The sequence below is a fragment of the Lithobates pipiens genome, unplaced genomic scaffold (genome assembly GCF_037356315.1).
Source record: "Lithobates pipiens isolate NorthernLeopardFrog02 unplaced genomic scaffold, aLitPip1_a1.2 Scaffold_3, whole genome shotgun sequence".
Classification (NCBI taxonomy): Eukaryota; Metazoa; Chordata; class Amphibia; order Anura; family Ranidae; genus Lithobates; species Lithobates pipiens.
Window position 1 is genome coordinate 239,054,975 of NW_027507790.1, and position 22,414 is coordinate 239,077,388.

Here is a 22,414-nt window from a genome sequence, read left to right on the forward strand (position 1 = left end):
TATATATAATCTCTGCTTCTCCCCAGTCATATATTTTAGATAATATACTTCCATTACTTTCTAGATTTCAAGTTCAAAGTAAAACCTGGAATAAGTTGCCTCTTGAGTTAGTAGGCTGTATTAACCTAATTAGGATGATATGGATGCCTCAGCTTTTGTATTTTTTTACATAATGCTCCCATTTGGATACCCCTACGGATTTTCACAAAGATTAATAGTATATTTAGGCATTTAATGTGGCAAAATAAAACCATTAAACTTGAGGTTCTGCAATACCCCACAAATGCTGGAGGATTGGCAGTTTCTAATCTGAGGATAGATTTCCTTGCATCTCAACTACAGCATTGTGCGGGGTGGGACACTGAGCAGTTATCCTTTACTCGCATGCGTTTAACCACATAAGGACCGGAAGATTTCCCCCCTTAATGACCAGGCTATTTTTTGGGATACGGCACGGATTAGCTTTAACTGACAATTTTGCGGTCGTGCGGCACTGTACCCAAACACGATTGTCGTTCTTTCTTTTAGTGGTATTTGATCACCTCTGTGGTTTTAATTTTTTGCTCTAGAAACAGAGCGACAATTTAAAAAAAAAATTTTTTTTTTACTTTTTGCTATAATATCAGTTTAGGCCAATATGTATTCTTCTACATATTTTTGATTAAAAAAATTGCAATAAGCGTATATTGATTGGTTTGCGCAAAACTTATAACGTCTACAAAAAAAGGGATATATTTATGGCATTTTTATTATAATTTTCTTTTTTTTTAACTAGTAATGGCAGTGATCAGCGATTTTTAGCAGGACTGCGACATTGCAGCAGACAGACCGGACACTTTTTCGGAACCAGTGACATTGATAAATCGATCAGAGCAAAAAATAGTCGCTGATTACTGTATAAATGTCACTGGCAGGGAATGGGTTAACACTAGGGGGCGATCAAGGGGTTAAAGTGGCTGTAAACCCACTCCACAAAAAAAAAAAAAAAAAAACCCTGCAAGACAAAGACATAATATATAGCAAGCATAATTACTCTTATTTTTATTATCCTTGTTTATGTTTTATGCTCCAAGGTTCTGGGTGGGTGTTTTGTTTTTTGTTTTTTAATATATAGTATTATTTTGCTATATGGTATGGTATTTATACTATCTGTCTGTAATGTTGCCAATATGAAAAATATATATAAAAAAAAAAACTAATAAAAGTAAAATCATTGATCCTGATGGGCCGAGTGAAACCCTGGATTTCTTATGCAATGTGGAAACTTCAACAGCAAGATCTCTCAGGCATAAATCCAAACAGTTCTTGCCTACCTGGAAGTTCTGGGTGCTCCTGCCCACCTTTGGGTTTTTTGGGTCCTAATGTTACATTCTACACCTAAAAGTAACATCATGGATCCTGAAGGTCAAACCCTGGTTTCTTAGATAACTTTTAACAGCAAGATCTCTCGGCCATAAATCCCTACCATTCTTGCCTATCTGGGAGATTTGTGTGTTCCTTCCCACCTGCATATGATTGGCTGTCAGCGTTGACAGCTTCCCAGCAGGATAGCTCAGGCTGGTTCAAACTCATGCCCGAGTTCATCACTGGTAAGCATATATGTACTTCAATGGTGCATTTATTCATTTTATTTATCACAGGTTTTTATATGGAGAAATGGTGGGGGAACACTGGAGTATTTGAAAAACGGAAATCAGTTTTGGTTGGACTGCACCTTTAGGAATTAAAAGGTGGCTTGTTATGGCCATGGCATGTGGGCAGAACTAGCCCTCAGAGGACCATGTCTGTAGAAGCCTCCAAGGAACTAACTCAAACCTGTAGCAATATTATAAAATAAAAATACCCCTCTGAATTCTGAGGCATGTGTCACCATACCTACCCACCCACTGTCACCTCCTGGATCTCAATATTGGCTAGTGTGGCTTCTAATCACATTGATCAGCCAATGGAAAAGCAGCGGAAGATGACAGAGCCGACAGCTACAGAAGGCAGTCAATATCTGCTTGTCAAAGCGACCTAGAATTTTAAAGGATTAGGGAAACATGCTGAGAAATCATGATTGTTGTGAGGCTTGAATGACCTGGGATTACATTACACTGGCCCTGTACCTATGTCAAAGCTTGTAAACAGATATCGCAACATAAAGCAGGCACCCCAGAAGCTAAAAAAAATCTACTTATTTGGATGACGGAGTTCTCCGTTTCCATAAAATGTAAAAGATAAAAAATGGCTGCTTAATACCCTGACAACCAGCCATCGTAGTTAAACTATGATAGTGAGTACTACCAGGCACATGCACAAGGTCTGTGACCGCCCTGTTTGTCAAAATCTGTAATTGCTGTGATCCAACCTAAGCACACCCATGTTCCTGGAACTGTACTGCTATTATTTTTCAGAAGCAATTCAAGGCAATTTTTCATGGTCTCACAGGCATAATTGACATCAATTAACATGTCTTAATGGTAAATCTTCAGTTTGTGAGCTCAGGCAAACTTGTAAACAATATTTGCAAATTTATGCAGTACATATATTGTCCACTAGAGGGAGATATTATATACTTCCTCACCATTATCATGACTACACACAAATAGGGGTAGGCAGCTTCCTCAGACTGAGGATATTGAAGTATTTCCTGTTAAAAGACAAGTAAAACTAGACTTTGCATTAAAATCTGGTGATCTCTTAGCACAATAATATTTAATGACTTATAAAGTATATAAAGCCTATGGCTCTATACTCACAGCAAACAAGGCTGGTCAAGACAAAATATTTATCAACTCTAAAATTCAACAAATTTGCAAAATTGATTCAGTGGAATACTACTGCACAGAGCAGGTAAGTATAACATATTTATTAATTAAAAAATAAGGCTTTACGATCGCTTTAATCAATCACTATTGAATGTGTCAAAGCAAATACTAACTGCCCAAGAACAGCATGGGAGGTGTGAAAGTTGTGGAACCACCCTGTTCTAATTACATAATTCCATAGTTGGTGTTGTCTGTAATCTTTCGAGTCATATAATTGAAGCTGTGAATTGTTGTCAAGTCGCCAGGGTACAGTAAATGGCATTACATGTGGAGGACATAGCGACAAAGACGTCCACCACATCTTCTTACCACAGGTACCATAGAATAGCTTTTTATTGGTAAAGTTATGTTTTTTTTCCCTTTCATTTGCAAGTTTATCAACAAAGCTAGCTTGGTCCCAACCCCTTCCTAATGAGCTTCCCTCGTTGGTTTTTAAACGCGATAGGCAACCTTGGTGACTGAAAAAAAAAAAAAAAAACGAGAAAATGTCACCAGCACACACCATGGATCTCAAAAAAATGGGTCCAAAGCTATTTGTCTTGTGTGGGTTTTCCTGATCCTAGAGGATTTGTCATCTTTTTGGTCATTCTTTCCATTTTTGGATATGTGTCTCCTTACTCGTTCTGCTCCATCTTAATTTTTTACAAATATTCAATTTCACGAAGATAGTACTTGTATGTGCATGTCTTTGGCTGTGATGTTTCCACATTTAAGCACGGGTGTTTGCCTTGTTGTATTCTCCAACTCTAGACTTTGTTTTCTCTATTCCAGAGCATCTCCAACTATTATCTCCACCATGCCCCTGAAGAAGGGAACCCAAATTTTCCAAACGTGTTGGGCTACAGGAGAAGTGTTTTGTCTCATACTATATGAATATTATGTACTATTTTCTGTATGGTGCTGTTTCACACCGCTACACTGTTTAATAAAATAATAATTTTTTTCTATTTTTCAAAAGTTCGCCCTTAAAAATCCCATAGTACTGTGGGGTACTTGTTCTCTTTTACATAATATATTTGAGATGGTGTCAACAAATAGAGTTTCTTTATTCTCCATAATGATTCCTCTTCTAAAAGATTTATTGGTGTCCAGCCTAATGAAGGGGTCATGTGTGGCTGTTCGCTGTAACAATGCGATCGCTGAATAAAGCTTTGGACCCATTTCTGGGGACCCATGGTGTGCTGGTGACATCTCTCATTCTGATCACGTTTCCAGCCGGTGGTCGCCTCAGCACCCACTTTTACATGAACGTGTGCATTGGGAATAGTGTGTTGGAACCATTAGTGTCCCGTAAAGGAACCATGGGAGGCCGTTGAAGGCCAAGTCTGAAGTTACAGGAAGTCAATATTTTTTATATAAAACTTAAGCCACCAAGATCTCTGGGTCTGCTAATGGTTTACTTCTATGTGGTTTTCTCAAGAAGTAACCTCTGTTCACCCCATTTATTAAAAGGCATACCCATAATTCATACAATATGCTCCCATTTGGCGTTTTACTAAACCTCAGAATTTGGCTGCATTCCTTTAAGGCTCGAATAATTAAAACTTTCTTTTCGTTCTGGTAACTTTTCAGCTTGGCTTTTTTTCGCCTTTACTGTGTGAACATTTCTATGAATCCAATTGAAACTGAAAAAAAAAAAAATCTTCTCATCTGTGGTTAACTACTTATATCATTGACTGCTACGCTGAACCCATTTAGTGGAATCAAAGAGGAGGCTTGGTGGAAATGAAAGATGAATTTGGTTTACATGTAATAGGAGAAAGGCAGGTCCATGATCGGCTGCCATTCCTGAGACTTGATCAATCCCGCTGGCTCCTGGAAACTAATAGAAGCAGCACAATGCTTCTTTCCTCTGCCAGCAACAAAGCCCCATTGTACACTGTCACTCCTCATTAGATAAACCACCATTATTACATTCTTGAAGGCAGGTTGTGAAGCTGCTGGATGTTGGTGCTGAATAAGTCCGGCACGCACAGGAATAAGCCCAGGTTTCCATGGGAACAGATTGTACTGGTGGAATATACGAGAACTTATAAAAAATAAAAATAAAAAAAAGGCTTTTCGGACAAGTGTACAGTGTTCGAAGATTCACTGGATTTCTCCTATATTAAAGATACACCCCCATTTACACACATCCATTCTTCTTTTACATCAGCTGGAAGGCACAGCCTGAAGCGTCGGTGATCTTCAGCCAACATCCCTCTTGTGCACCTGGCTGTCCTGCAGACTAAATATCCAACGCGCCTAATTTTTTACCTAATTTTTTATCACCCCATGTATTCCCTGGTTCAAAACCAAAACAAGAGAATAAGAGCAAAAAGGCTGTTGCGTTCATTTGCGGCTTAATGCAGCCTCTGGATACAGCATCTATGGTCGCATGCAAACTGGACCGTAAGTTGTGGCCACTTTATTGCGCCCAGAAATGGCGCTACTGGGTGCAGACTGTCTGCTCTTCAGAGTTCCTAATCACTCGTAAATGTGATTTACTTTAGGAATGACATTTATTTTTAACACATTGTCTTGCAACACCTTTTTCTGGCACATAAAATGGTAACTAAGGGTGCATATAGAAACTGGTGCATTTTTTTTCGCCCGCGTGCCAGTCTTTGTTAACCCCCATATTTGTATCACCTGTCTGGCTATGGAGGCAAGAAAATGCATGCAAATCACAAAACTGGACATGGCGTGGATACATGTGGCTGTGGAAAGCCTCTGCTGCATATGATTGGCTGTCAGCGTTGACAGCTTCCCAGCACGATAGCTCAGGCTGGTTCAAACTCATGCCCGAGTTCATCACTGGTAAGCATATATGTACTTCAATGGTGCATTTATTCATTTTATTTATCACAGGTTTTTATATGGAGAAATCAGTTTATCCAGTGCTTTACATATTTTATATTCATATCAGTCCCTGTTACCAAGGAGTTTACAATCTAAGCTCCCTACCTCACAGCCATATACATACTAGGGCCAATTTAGACAGGAGCCACTTAATCTACCAGTATGTCTTTTGATTGTAGGAGGGAACACATGCAAGGGCAAGAAGAGCATGCAAACTCATGCAGGTAGTATTTTGGCTGGAATGTGAAATAAGGAAATAAGGACCCCAGTGCTACAAGGTGAAAGCGCCAACTACTATGTTCTTCTCAGAAGAATAAACTGTTGCCTTGACCACAAATTATCAACAAGGGTTCTGTGGAGTCCTAGGGTCCCTTCAGGGTTACTAGAGGTTCCTTGAGCTGTAGCTGACAGACCTCTCATTTGATGGCGCCTGCAAAGTTCTGCAATCAATGCCACTTGAAAGAGTCAGCAGTATGACACCAATGATCTGTTGAGCTGCCAGTAAGTGTGGCATTCCACCCAGCATTGTAAGGGGGCATTGACAATTAATGTAAGGTCCATTAAATGCCTTCAAACCATTTAAGCCATGGGCTAGTTTACTATCCTTCAGGCTTTTACGGGGCCAGGCAGTGGCCAGTGGGAATAGAAAATGCCCCAACATAAGTGCTCCATCATTGGGAGAAGCCATTGTTGGTGTCAATGTTAGAATAGTGCCAGAGGGTACCACCCCCTTGATGGTATCAGTAGGGGGAAAGATGCCCCATCAGTTGGTGAAATAGTGCCCCAAGGGTTGGTAAAGGCAAGCAAAAGGCCACATCTGGTCCCCGGGCGCACTGTAGAGACCTCTGACCCCAGACCTAAAAAATTATTTCAAAAGGTTCCTTGTGGGGTAAAAAAAAAAAAAAAAAAGGTTGAGAAAAGCTGGCCTAGACTGACCAGTTGCAGATGTTGTTGCCACAGATACTCCTGTTATTATTCACAAAATCCCTGAAATTCTTCTGTCTGATGTAAAATTTTAGAAGCACTGGCAATGTACCAGTCTGGATGTAAGAAAGCTGTGCACCTGCTGTGCTCTATGTATGCCCACAATAGCCAGGCCTCCGGCAGCTTAATGACTCCATAGATTTGAAAGTTAATTATCAACCGAGTATTAGTACTAATGGTAGTCCGTCACTTATCTGCGAGCAGTCACGCGTCTGACACTTTGCTGGAGACAAAGGTCATCTTGGAGAGAGACCTGAATATTGTAGGTGGATTAGCTGTAATAGTTATTGAATCGTTAAGTAACTCGAGCTGGCAGGTGTACAGCTCTGCTTTATTTGAACTGTTTACCTGCTCAAGTAGAAGCTGCGAGAAGCTCGGGATTCGAGAGGCCATGCAAATGTTTCTGGGTCACCAAAATGTATATTTGTACCAACCAACCAGATGCAAGACTTGCCAACTAAAAATTCATCCTTAGGAGGACTGTGCCACCCCCCCCCCCCCCTCCAAAAAAAAAAGTCACAGAGTGCCCAAATATATTTAGAGACATCTCCATGACTGTAATCATGGCATGGTCTAATTTTTGGCTCCCATCATGTGTAAAAAGTACAATATCTGGTTAAGCTGGCCTAGTAGTAAGCTTCGGCATCCTTAGACCTCCTCTCTTAACCCAGTTTCCCTACTCCCACTTTTTTGTACACCAATGAGCTGCAGGCCGGGTCATTCCCTACCCCTTTGCTCACCTGAAAATGTATAAAAGAATTTACATGACTCAAATTGCATAATGGTTTTGCATTTTTATTGATCCAGACAGGCCAACACGTTTCTCATGTCCAGCTTCCTCAGGACCGTATTTCGAGATCCAAACCCGAAATAAAACAGAGATCCAAAATTAAACCTGATGCACATGCATTGTAACAAGATAATCTATACCTTTATTTTATCAGGTTAAATTTTGTGGTTTTGGATGCCAAAATATGGTCCTGAGGAAGCTAGACATGAGAAACATGTTGGCCTTTTGTATCCATAAAAACGCAACACAAGTGATGTAATTTGTTTGAGTCATACAAATACTTAAATGTAATAGTCTCAAATTGTACAATAAAGTATTTGCATGACTCAAACAAATTACATCTCTTGTGCTGCGTTTTTATGGATACAAAAGGCCAACACGTTTCGCATGTTTAGCTTCCTCGGGACCGTACTTTGGGATCCAAAACCACAACATTTGGCCTTTTGTATCCATAAAAACGCAACACAAGAGATGTAATTTGTTTGAGTCATACAAATACTTTATTGTACAATTTGAGACAATTACATTTAACTACAGCACAAAATAGTGTTTTTATATATTTTTTTTAGATTGCATTTTTAATGCAAGAATAAATAAATACTGGATATTTTAATATGTGTGTTCATCACTAAATGTACCATTAAAGTCCATTATTGTGTTTCTTTACCTTGATTGTGTCAACAGTGGGCCATTACACACCATTACATCTAATCTCCATCAGAAGCCTGGGTGATAGGAGGACAATGCAAGAGCACAATTCAGAGACATAGGACAGTGTGTTATCATCCTATAATGAGAAGTGCCTGTATAAGGACCTTCATAGCAGGATCACAAGGTATTCGTTTAATGACAGTTGCAGATTTATTTATTTTAAAAAGTGAAAATTAATTTTAAAACTACATTCACGTGTTAAAGTTTAGATGATATTTTAGTAATTGGGTTTTCAAAAATGTTAACACACCAATTATGCACCTCCAGCCGGACTATTTTACACATATATTTAAAAGCGTACATTACGAAACAAAAAAAAAAAAAGTTTGCTACCCTAGCTATAAGTTGCTCTAGTGAAAAAAATTATGATAAAAAAAATTAAAAAAATAACTTAGCGGGCGTACGACTACTTCACTAATTTAACAATATTATGAATAAAGCCTACGCAACTCCGGCACACATTATCCATGGCTCACGGACTACTTTTAAGCCGGAAACCCATTTCCAGTACTAATCCTGGCATAAGTTAATGTAATTTTATACATGTAGATTCATTTTTAAGATTACATTTCCTCTGTGCTTGCTCTTAGCTCAGATGAATGCACAGATCTCAAACAGTGAGACGCTAGCATTAAGCATTGTCCCGGGATTTATGTCAGGAGATCCGTATTAGTGTTCAGTGAATTGGAGCGCGGGGTCCATTTCCGGTTCATTGCAGGATGTGTCTGTGTACCGTGACAATTAACCTGCACCGAGATTCCACATCCACAATATTTTTAATATAATAAAAATAATAAAATAATTATTCAATTTTTTGTTTGTTTATATTGTAAAGGGATTTTTTTTACATAAAATAGATACGGTAATCAGATTAAAGTATATGTTAAATAATATTTATAATAATAATAAAAATAAATATTAAACAAAATGCAATTACTTTTTTTATATTTTGAATAGGACCTTTTTTAAAGCACTCCTGTGTTTTTAAAATAAAATACATATAAATGTAAAATATAATATAAAAATATAATAAATATTCCAATTTAAAAAAAAAAAATACATTTTCAAATATTATAGGGTGAAGCGCTTTTTAAAGCTTTTGCTTTTTTTAAGAAAATATAGAGGATTGTGATCAGATATAAGTATATGTAAAATAGAATATAAAAAATAATAATAAAAATTCCAATTTAAAAGAAAAAAAAAGCGTTTAAAATATTTTAAGGTGAAATGCTTGTAAGCGCTTTTTTTTTTTGTTAAAAACATATGTATGATTGGGATCAGATTAAAGTATACGTAAAATCGTATATAAGCTGTAACATGTTACTGTAAATTGTTAATAAAAATCTGCAGCTTTTAACACTTTTGCTGCCAACAACATACACTAACTTCTGTATAATAATTCTGATATAAGAATAAAATGAATAATAAAACAATATATTATACTTCCCTGCTTTGTGCAATAGTTTTGCACATAGATGTCCCTTGCCACCTCTTCTGCCGGCCTCATCTTTTCTTACCTTTATGCTCCCAGGTGTCTTCTATACAGCTAACGAGCTGAGATTAGGAGCACTCTTAAAGGGAGTGCTCCTTCCTAATCTCTGCTTGTTACCTGTGTAAAAGACACCTGTCCACAGAAGCAATCAATCATCCAATCTCTTCAACATGGTCAAGACCAAAAAGCTGTCAAAGGATGTCAGGCACAAGACTGTAGACCTACATAAGGCTGGAATGCGCTACAAGACCTTCACTAAGCAGTTTGCTGAGAGGGTGACAACAGTTGGAGCGATTCTTCGCAAATGGTAGAAAGACAAAATAAACCATCAATCTCCCTCGATCTGGGGCTCCATGCAAGATTTCACCTCCTTGCGTATCAAGGATTATGAGAACGGTGAGGAATCAGGAGACCCAAATCGAGCTCTTTGACATCAACTCAATGTGTTTGGGGAAGCCGATTGCCAGCACCTATCTCTCCAAAGTGACTCACCTGTTGATATCCTGCTCGTCAGCCCTGCCTACTTAAGCCATCCAGTCCAGTGATCTCTGCCTTTGCCTTGGTCACATCTCTAGAGACGCTCTCCTGTCTTCCTGTTAAAGATTTGCTTGGCTGACATTCCTTCCGGCTCCAGATCCTGCTTGCTGTTCTACTACGCTCCTCTATGGCTCCCTGACATTTTGGCTTGTCTGTCTATCCGTTGCGGCTCCTGAACTCTGGCTAGGTTTTGACTAAGTTTACCTGTTTTTTATTATTATTAAACAAATGTGATTTAACTGTACTTCTGTCTCAGTTTGATTCATGGTTTCTGACAATCACTTCATCAGTGGGCAAACGTACAAAATCAGCAGGGGTTCAAATACTTTTTCCCTCACGGTACTTTAACTCCAAACCTATGACCAGTAAGTGCTTTTAAAGTTTTGCTGATAGAAAACAGTACCCAAGTTTGCTGCGGTTTCACATTCATGACATTTTGGATATCTATGTATTCAGCACAACTTCATCTTTTATATATTTTACCAAAAATGAGGTGCTGCATTGGGTTATTTGTACACTGAAATTAACTTTATACATTTTACTGATAATTTGCGCTTGATAAATCGCTGTGAGAATATTTAACAGAATTAAAATAGTGTTTTGCAATATCATATAAAGCGCTACGTAAACTGTTGGCGCTATATAAATCGTGTATAATAATAATAATATTTCTTGAAGTTGTGCAAATATTCACCAGTCAGTCAATGCTCTGATGGGTGACCAGCAGTCCGTTGGGGGAATTAGTTTACATGGTTGAATACACATATCAGTAATAATGATATTTAGCACATTTATGGCAAATTTTATGCACGGGTCCTCCCCTACAGTCTTCAGTTAACGTTGTTTCTGTCAGATGTACCTCATGACCCCGCTTGATGAAATCCCTCGCTTCTCCTTTTAATAGGATTATTGCTGCCTGGAAGAATTGCATGTCTCTTTGGAGGGAGCCTTTGTTGAATGCATTAAATCTGTTATACAACGGGGAGCAGTCTAGTGAAAAGGTTCACTTTACTTTCTCCATTCCATCAGTGTGTATGTGTATAATATATATACATATATATATTTTATTATCAATATATATATTATAATAAAAAATAATATATATTATATATATATATATATATATATATATATATATATATATATGTAGCGTCGGTACTCCTGAAGAGTACGCGCTGTGTCTGTAAATTTAGTTTTTTTCCAAGACTATAGCTGAGTCTTGGGGTTAATTGTTCTAAATTGAGGTTTTGGCATCAGTTTGGCTGGGCTGTACTAATGTTCTGCCTGGTCATAGGTGTAGGTAGCACCTTTGACAGGCATTGGAACGCAGTCTGGTTGGACGCATTGGGTACCAATCTCTCTCTCAGTGGGTGCGTTGTCTCGTTGTGTATTCCGGGATAGGGTACTTAAGGTGCTGAAGTCACGTGGTTCTGGGTTCCGGTCCAGAAGTATGTTCTCACTCCATGGTCCTGGTCCTCCTGACCAGCCCCCGGGGGCCCTCATGGCCTGGGGTGCAGATCCACCAGTTGCCAAGTCTCGGAACTGGCTAGTCCGAGGCACAGTAACTGGAAGGAGGATTCTAAAGTGGTCCAGTGCCATCTTGGGTTTTGGAGAGGCCCAACAACTCGTCATGCAACCAGGGGAGGACTCTTCGGAAGAGGGCCACGCACGAGGCTGGCTGCTCGGTAAGAACCTGGATGCTGAGCTGTATGGACACTAATTGAATCCACATTTCTTATCGTATCGCCAGACCGGCTGCAAGATACTGGTACCGTAAGAAGGTTCTTATTTTCATCGGACAGCACAGTGGTGTAGTGGTTAGCACTTTCACCTAGCAGCAATAAATCCTGACCACGACACCATCTGCCTGGAGTTTGCATGTTCTGCCTGTGTGGGTTTCCTCCGGGTACTCCGGTTTCCTCCCACACAACAAAGACACGCTGGTAGGTTAATTAGACCTTGTCTAAAAAAATTGGCCTTAAAGAGGAAGTAAACCCTTCCAAACAACTTGGACCTATAGGTAAGCCTAGATTAAGGCTTACCTGTAGGTCCAAGCAATATCTCCTAAACCTATATGGTTTAGGAGATATTTGCCCGAAAATGGGCACCGCTGTCTACGGCGCATGCGCCGTAGACAGCGGCGCGCAGGCGCACTAAATGTGGCAAATCCAAGAATGGATTTGCCTAATTTGTCGACTCCCGTGCGCATGCGCGGGAGTGACGTCATCGCGGCTTCGCCGTATGGCAGCGGCGGAGCTGCGAGACACGACTCCCGTGCGCATGCGCGGGAGTGACGTCATCGCGGGAGTGACGTCATCGCGGCTGCGCCGCTGTGATTCGTCGGAGCTGCGAGACGCCACCAGCAACATGGATGCGGCGGACTACAGGGGACAGCGGCGACTTCGCTGGCTCCTGTGTCAGGTAAGTGACACATAATGAGCTACTATGCGATGCATAGTAGTCCATTATGCTTTACCTTTGCAGGGAAAAAAAGAGGAAGTAAACCCATCAGGGTTTACTTCCTCTTTAATATGTGTATGTCAATGTTGTATGTGTTTCTAAGCGTGTCAGGACCTTACGGGGTAAAGGAAGCCACAGATGGACTCTGGTGGCAAGAAAGCGCCCTGAGGCGATTCAGTTCACATAGGTAGCTCTATACACTAAGTCACTCACTCACTCATCCTTCGGTTACAACTAAGTTCCTGTGAGAGACTTTCTGTGTTCATCTAAAGTTTGCAACCAAGTCTGTGGCAGAGACTTTGTTAAGTTTGAGTCATTTGTCGGCTGCTAATTCCATAAACCAGAATTTATCCGACAGTGGAAATATCCAGTTTCGAGTGGCTACTCCCTGGATTACTTAGAGAGAGACATTTATTAAGTGTCAGCAGTTTCAAAGTGCCTGAGCTTCCATACCCTTACCCTCTATTCCCAAATGAGAGACTGTGTTTCTGTTCAACATTTTAAGTAAATAAAAATTCCTAAAGGAATTCAAGTGTCGGTCTCTGCAGTTATTGGGCCATCAACCTCGGGAACCCCTAGACAAGAACAACGAGTTACAAAGCGGAAGAGAACACACACACATACACACAGTATCTCACAAAAGTGAGTACACCCCTCACATTTTTGTAAATATTTTATATATCTTTTCATGTGACAACACTGAAGAAATGACACTTTGCTACAATGTAAAGTAGTGAGTGTACAGCTTGTATAACCGTGTAAATTTGCTGTCCCCTCAAAATAACTCAACACACAGCAATTAATGTCTAAACCGCTGGCAACAAAATCGAGTACACCCCTAAGTGAAAATGTCCAAATTGGGCCGAATTAGCCATTTTTCCTCCCCGGTGTCATGTGACTCATTAGTGTTACAAGGTCTCAGGTGGGAATAGGGAGCAGGTGTGTTAAATTTAGTGTCATCACTCTCACTCTCTCATACTGGAGGGGATCACAATATCCATACCTAAACTTCAGCTTTAACCGGACCATTTTGCTGGCTTAAGACCAGACCACTTTTTGTGATTCTGCACTGCGTCGCTTTAACTGACAATTGTGCAATCGTGCGAAGTGGCTCCCAAACAAAATTGAAGTCCTTTTTTTCCCCACAAATAGAGCTTTCTTTTAGTGGTATTTGATCACCCCTGCGGTTTTTATTTTTTGCGCTATAAACAAAAATAGAGCGACAATTTTGAAAAAAAAACACGCATTATTTGTTACTTTAAATAAATATCCCCCAAAAATATATATAAAAAAACATTTTTTTCCTCAGTTTAGGCTGATACGTATTCTTCTACATATTTTTGGTAAAAAAAATAAATAAAAAAAAATAGCAATTAGCGATTGATTGGTTTGCGCAAAATTTATAGTGTTTACAAAATAGGGGATAGTTTTATGGCATTTTTATTAATAATTTTTTTTTTTTTTTTTTACTAGTAATGGCGACGATCAGCGATTTTTATTGTGACTGCAACATTATGGCGGACAGTGGGATTTTTAATCAGTGGGAACGTGGGGGAACACAGTTCCTGGCACCTCCAGCACCGAGTGTATGTAATGGCAAGGGGTGCTGTATAGTCTATTGATGCTGGGGGATTTATCTAAGCAGTAGAGGATCTATTGTTGCTGAGGTTGTCTGTTGCTGGTGGGGGGCCTACTGTTGCTGGGGGTGTGTCATATTGCTGGGGGGGCAGTTTTTGCTATGAGAGATCTACTGTTAATGGAGGGATCTATCAGTGCTGGCTGTGGGTAGATATGTTGTTGCTGCCGGGAGTTGTTGCTAGAGGGAAAATGTTGTTGCGGGTGGTCCATTGTTGCTTGTGGGGGGGGGGGGGGGGGCTATATTGTTACTGGCTGCAGGGGGTCTATTTTACTGCTTTTCTTGTTATTATTCCCATATACCACAAAATGATACGTGGTTCCGTATTCTCTAAAAGGGCAGTACTGGGAGGTGGGTAGTGGGTGGAACCACGGAACGGTGCTTAGAGGTGGGTAGGGCGAGGAACCACAGGAAGGGTGCTCAGAGGTGGGTAGGGGGTGGAACCACAGGAACGGTGCTCAGAGGTGGGTAGGGGGTGGAACCAAGGAGCGGTGCTCAGATGTGGGTAGTGGGTGGGACTAAGGAACGGTGCTCAGAGGTGGGTAGGGGTGGAACCATGGAACGGTGCTCAGAGGTGGGTAGGGGGTGGAATCACGGAATGGTGCTCAGAGGTGAGCAGGGGGTGGACAATGCAGAACAAACTATTGTCATCACATACAATGAGGGTCTTATGACATGGAGAGGGCAAGTGAAATCGACTTCATAGGGGTGCATGGAGGGTTTTCTGAATAATAAAAAAGAAAAAGGTTAATAGTGTGCTCCTCATGGTTCCTGTTACCCTTTTCACATAATGTTATCATAAAAATGTAGAGCTACAATTTACCGTCTGCCAAACTCATCACACAAGAAATGCAACATAGAAAGAATGTGGCACAATAACTTGTAATGTATATGCAGGAAAACACTTATTATTGAGATACAGTAAATGTAGTGTAAAAAAAAAAAAAAAAATCCCCAGAAAAGTTTGGATCGCAGCCCAGTTTGTGATGTCATGGCCGACACATGCTGATAAACACAAGTGAAAATACATTCCTGCCTTTCCGCAGAGGGGATGTCAATTAGGTCACCTTCGAGAATGCCAGTTATTGTTAGAGGGCTTAATTCAAGGTCTCCAGCTATTCAGAGAAACAGCCGTACTGATAGGTGATACGGTTAACGATACAGATATGAAAGGCTCATTATAAAAATAAAAAAAAAGGTTCCTAAAAGGGATTTTCCACTATTTAAAAAAAAATACAAAAATAATAATACTGGTCCAACAAAAAGAAAAAAAAAAAAGAAATATCTGCTTGAATTTCAACCAGGAACTATTACAAGCTATCCTAACCTAAGCCATGAGCTGGTCACTGGGCACTACGCTGCCTAACTACCTGTGTGACATGGCAGGACAAAAAAAACTGGAAATGGATATCACATTAACGATCGCGCTGGGGCTACAGCTCTACTAACTAAAGACTCCAGGGTTTTTCAGGAAGGATCATAGCTTGTCCAACAGACCTTGGAACTGCTGGATCACTGCTTGGCATTTACAAAACCTTCTGCTACTCCACTTTTTTTTAGGTGGCCATGAGTTGACAATGAAAGAAGCAGTGTCTAAGGCCCCATACACACTATCAGACTTTCTGCTGATTTTTTTCCTTCAGATTTACCAAAACCATATGTAGCACTGACCCCCGAAGGAGCTGCTGGTTTGATTTGGGCCTGCACTCTTGACTTAATCCCCTTGGCACAGCTGTGGTGCAATGCAACACAATAGAATATAATACAAATGCAAATAGGTGTATTGTAACCTCAGGATCCACTGGCTACACCTGGTGGGGAAAAACAGTACGCCACAACACTGGATACTTAACCAGAAATATGTTTTACAATATATTTCAATAAAAAAAAAAAATAATTATATATATATATATATATATATATATATATATATATATATATATATATATATATATATATATATACACATACACACACACACATATTACACATATATATACATATTACACACTATATATATATATATATATATATATATATATATATATATATAATACCTGGGAGCTCCCCTCACTTTAAAAGCTGTGAATGAGATCTCACTTAAAGTGATCTTCTTTCTTCGCTAGCTAACTGTAGCACTAACCCCCAAAGGCGCTGCTGGGTTGTTTTGGGCTGTTACCTCCTGTTTTCCTCGTTGTACGTCTAGGGGTTCCCGTGGTAGATGGCCCAGTAACTTAGAGACTGACAAACGATCCACTTCAGTGGTTTTTATTTGCAAAAAACGTAGACAATGAAACAGTCTCTTGAATTGGGATCAGAGGATTGGAAAGGAAAGTTCAGGTACTTTTAGTGTCAAAGTCAAATTTGTTGAAGAACTTGCTTACTTTGACTGCATCCTGAGAATAGCCATTCGCAACTGGATGATCACTCGGTTTGGACAGTCCTCCTCTCATAAGGCCTAGCAGCCAAAGTGCTTACTCAGGAACAAGTCTCTGCCACAGACGTTGTTGTAGAACATGTAGGAAACTAAGCTTGAAACACTTGTAGGATACCTGGACCTTTCAGTCAGCTTGGCGATATCCACAAGACCGGATTCTCTCGTATACTTCAGCCCTTCCAGACTCTTACTAAGAAGCCAACCCGTACGTGGTCTTCCTCTGAAGAGTCCTCCCCTGGAATGCTTGAAGTCACTGGATCTCTCCCGAACTGCAGACGGCACCCAACCACTTCAGAATCCTCCTTTTAGTTTCCTTGCCTCAGGCTAGCCAGCCCGAGACATTAAAGTCGGGTGGATCCACACCCCAGGCCATAGCCTTTCTGGAGGCTGGTCAGGAGGACCAGGACCATGAAGTCAGTACATCATTCTGGACTGAAATGTTGGCCAGGAGTTTTTAACGAAAAATGCAGTGTTTCAGATCCCCAGTAAAAGGTGCTTAAAATAATTTTGTCAACTTTCCAACTATTAAATCTTCTACACTTGCTGTTTTGAATTTGGATAGTAAAGCCACTAAATACCTTATACAGCCCACTTCCTGTTTCTTGTCTGCCAATTAGGCTTATGACATCATGCACAGCTCTCTCTCTTTCACTCGTGAGAATTTGCCAGTACAGGAGGGGGGATGAGTCATAAGAGGGCCAATGATAGCTACAGAGCTGGAGGCGTGTTTCTCTGTAAATCCAGGAAGTGAACAGGCAGCAGCTTCAGCTGGCTACAGGTAAAAATGGTTACAGCCAGACTCAGTGGAGGGAGATTTCTGCAGCATATTTGGCAAGTACAGAATCACAGTATATATAAAATAATATGCAAAGTGGTTGGAGGAAAGCTTCTGAATGGCAAAGATGTTTTTATTACACATTATGTGAGCAGACTGCAATGCCACTTTAGGCTAGACATAATTTTTTTTTTTTTTTTTTTTTTAGCAGTTCAACCAGCAGGTTGTAAAAAAAGAAAATGGCTGATAGAACAACTTGTGTACAACCAGCCTGCCCATACATGGATCACAATTTAGCCAACTTCCATATATTTTATATATATATATACATACAGTGGTGTGAAAAAGTGTTTGCCCCCTTCCTCATTTCCTGTTCCTTTGCATGTTTGTCACACTTAAGTGTTTTGGAACATCAAACCAATTTAAACAATAGTCAAGGACAACACAAGTAAACACAAAATGCAATTTGTAAATGAAGGTGTTTATTATTAAAGGTGAAAAAAAATCCAAACCATCATGGCCCTGTGTGAAAAAGTGATTGCCCCCCTTGTTAAAACATACTATAACTGTGGTTGTCCACACCTGAGTTCAATTTCTCTAGCCACACCCAGGCCTGATTATTGCCACACCTGTTCACAATCAAGGCATCACTTAAATAGGAGCTGCTTGACACAGTAAGGTCCACCAGAAGATCCTTAAAAGCTACACATCATGGCGAGACCCAAAGAAATTCAGGAACAATTGAGAAAGAAAGTAATTGAGATCTATCAGTCTGGAAAGGGTTATAAAGCCATTTCCAAAGCTTTGGGAATCCAGCGAACCACAGTGAGAGCCATTATCCACAAATGGCGAAGACATGGAACAGTGGTGAACCTTCCCAGGAGTGGCCGGCCGCCCAAAATTACCCCAAGAGCGCAGCGACGACTCATCCAAGAGGTCACAAAAGACCCCACAACAACGTCCAAGGAACTGCAGGCCTCACTTGCCTCAGTTAAGGTCAGCGTTCATGCCTCCACCATCAGGAAAAGACTGGGCAAAAATGGCCTGCATGGCAGAGTTCCAAGGAGAAAACCACTGCTGAGCAAAAAGAACATCAAAGCTCGTCTCAATTTCTCCACAACACATCTTGATGATCCCCAAGACTTTTGGGACAACATTCTGTGGACCGATGAGACAAAAGTGGAACTCTTTGGAAGGTGTGTGTCCAAGTATATCTGGCGTAGAAGGAACACTGCATTTCATAAAAAGAACATTATACCAACAGTAAAATATGGTGGTGGTAGTGTGATGGTCTGGGGCTGTTTTGCTGCTTCAGGACCTGGAAGACTTGCCGTGATAAAAGGAACTATGAATTCTGCTGTCTGCCAAGAGATCCTGAAGGAGAATGTCCGACCATCTGTTTGTGTACTCAAGCTGAAACGAACTTGGGTTCTGCAGCAGGACAATGATCCTAAACACACCAGCAAGTCCACCACCGAATGGCTGAAGAAAAACAAAATGAAGACTTTGGAGTGGCCTAGCCAAAGTCCTGACCTGAATCCTATTGAGATGTTGTGGTATGACCTTAAAAAGGCCGTTCATGCTCGAAAACCCTCTAATGTAACTGAATTAGGACAATTCTGCAAAGATGAGTGGGCCAAAATTCCTCCAGGACGCTGTAAAAGCCTCATTGCACGTTATCGCAAATGCTTGGTTGCAGTTGTTGCTGCTAAGGGTGGCCCAACCAGTTATTAGGTTTAGGGGGCAATCACTTTTTCACACAGGGCCATGATGGTTTGTATTTTTTTTCACCTTTAATAATAAACACCTTCATTTACAAATTGCATTTTGTGTTTACTTGTGTTGTCCTTGACTATTGTTTAAAATGGTTTGATGTTCCGAAACACTTAAGTGTGACAAACATGCAAAGGAACGGGAAATGAGGAAGGGGGCAAACACTTTTTCACACCACTGTATATATATATATATATATATATATAACATATACATGCACACACATACATCTAGATGCCTAAATGCATTCAGTTGCTGCCATAAGAATAGCCGATTAGCAATCTGTTACCAAGCGATAGAGCAGGTGTACCCAATAAAGTGTCCGGCGAGTGTATACATTAGATCCACACTTTATATATATATATATATATATATATACACACACACACACACTTAACTTTTTTTTTTTTCTTTTATGTTATAATCTTCATTACATATTTGCTAGTCACCCAAGAATTTAACATATATTTATTGTACAATTATACTCATCACCATTACTTTTACTATTACAGCCTGGCTTCTGCCCAACAAATTTGTTCTTCACCTAAATAATTTCTGGAAACAATCAACAGTTAAATTCTGTAAGTCCCTCATTGAGTCTAACTAAACGCTCTCCCCAATCTACAGGAAGTGTGAGCTTTGATGATTGGAAAGCTCCAGCTCTGACTCAGCAGGTTGGGGGGACGTGTCGGAGTGCTGCAGCAAGACCCACATGGAGAACAGCAGTCTGGCCCTGCAGCCATAGCCTTGTCAAGAGGGATTTGTAAAGCAGCTGGAGATTATTTCAGCCGCTAAAAAAAGGAAAGCTATATAGTGTTATTACTTTCAGAATCCTAAATTCTTTTTTTGGAAGGAACGGTATGGCTTGAAGTTGTAGATGCAACGTATAAAAAAAAAAAAAAAAAAAAAATGTACTTTACTTTTCTTGGCGCTTTAAAAATACACACAGAATGAATAGCAGCAATAATTGCATGTTTTGCACAGTGGTCAGTAGAGCAACATCTGCAACAGAACTACACGGTTACCGTCATGCAGGAGATCCCCAAGCAACAGCGCAAAGAACGCCTTGTGACCTTTGGAGGAACCCCAGGGTTCCATGGAACTCTGGATGAGAACGGCTGGTATAAAAGGAACCTAACAGGATGGATTCTATCTAAGAGGGCCTCCATTGCTGACCTCTCTTTAGAAGATGTATTTTTTTGTTCCTTACAGAGCACACATTTTTGGCCCCTAAAAACGCAAATGGGAGCTAATGAAAAACGTGCATAATGCAAGGTTTTCATGCGATTTATTGGCTTTCCTCCTGTTTGGAACTAGCTTTTTTAATGGTGCAAACAAAACACACAAGTAAAAATATATGTTCCTAAATCACGTGTGAATGGAGGATCAGCGTTATCTCCATTCCTAGAATGGCGTTCTGTACAATGTAACAAGAAAACCACAAACACTGCAAAAGGCTCATAGCCCGATCAACTACCCTTCCCCAAATGTTATTCCTTGCCAACAATTCAGAAAATAACGTTTGTAATTGAGTAGATAATAATCTTTTTTGGCTGGAAGCTGCCTACACAGACTAACAAACAAGATCTCAAGAGGTAAAGCTGTCAAGATCAGTTAACCTAAAAAGACACACAAAAAAATAAAATAACAGCCTGGTACACACTAAGTTTTTTTCTTTTTTTCAACTCAACAGGCTGAAAGAAAAAAAAAACCTTTAGAGCTCAGTAGGAGCCGCTGTACTACCGTATGTGATAATAGTACAGCAATCTTCCCCCTGAGCGATCGTTTTCTGACAGGGGGACAGCCCTCCTGCCATGACCATCTGGTCAGTGCTCTTTGGCTAAGAGCACTGATCGGATGCCCATCCGGAGACATTTGTTGGTCATACCGACTTCTGTTGGACCGGTTGCCGTACATGGGCCAAATGTTGGCCAGTTTCTATTGAACCAGCCGATGCCACCCAATAAAAAGGCGAACTTATCCTTAAACCTGTCAGAGGATATGCAGTTTTTTTCCAGTGGATCCTGATATTTATGAAGCTAGATAGACAGATCACTGTAATCACAGGAGCAGTATGTTTGATTTGGTCCGCTCAGAGCTTCAGTCTGAGAATTTGATTACCCCACCTCTAGAAGTCTCCAGAGCTTAGGGCAGGAGAGTTTAAATGTGCAGTCTTAATATTGAGCGGTGCCTAGCCAATCCCTGGGAAGGTGTGCCCAGATGGAGCTGGGTTGCAGTTAAATAGTCTGGAGTACTGAGGAGATTGTCTTTTCCCCAACTGTGGGGACGGATATGTGAGCTGATAGAGGGGCTGCCAGCCCTCGGAGCCCTATGGACTGAATACTGGAATGCTTTGCAAAGGGTGCACCTATGGACTGTGTATATAAAAAGATCCAGTTAGTAAAACCTTTTTTTGTGCTCCTACTGCTTCATGGTCCTCAGCTGTGAACTGTGGACTGTTCCAGTTTGCCTTTACTTGTACTTATACTGCATAATGGTCACCAGCTGTGAACCATAGATTGCTCCATGCTGCCTACAATAGTGCTATTGGTACTGTGAGGGAACTGTCCTATGCTGATAAAACCTGACTTTTTGGAGTATTTCACATCTCCTTAATCCCCTCCCAAGTTCTAGTAGCAAACATTAAAAAGACAAACCCTGGACTGGTCAATGAGCTGAATCAAACTGACTGCTGTTGCTGTGTGCCTGGCTGCCTCTGAACTATTTGGGACAGAACCGGTTTAACCTACAGTGGCTTCTTCAGGGGTAGTGCTACCCAGCCAGTTTGGTGACCTCGCTTTTCTTAGCTGTAGTTAAAAATGATAGCTGTTATAGATATAAAATAGATAAGTGTAGTATAACATATCTTCTGGGCTTGTCCACGTCATAATGAGTTCTGGAACCAGGTCCATACCCTTACTCAGTTCACCTACTCTCAAGTTCACTGATCATTTTATTCCTAAAGGCCAAAGTTTTTCATCCTACATCACAATGACATTGCTCTTAAAAAAAATATAAAAATTCAGCCCTTATTCATTTAGTAAATGTAGCCCGAACCTGCATTCCAGTTTTTGGAAATCCTCCTCACCACCCACCATACGGCAGTGGTTCAGTGGAATTCGTGATATCGAAACATACAGAAAATCTTACCAGTTTTCTCAAAGATAC

At 40.4% G+C, this 22,414-nt stretch overlaps 1 protein-coding gene across 3 annotated transcripts in view; it reads right to left on the reverse strand.

Annotated features, from left to right (window-relative positions):
• The window catches only part of NEDD4L (NEDD4 like E3 ubiquitin protein ligase), a 585,723-nt gene that overhangs the window by 453,141 nt on the left and 110,168 nt on the right, over positions 1–22,414 (reverse strand). The window lies entirely within an intron of this gene.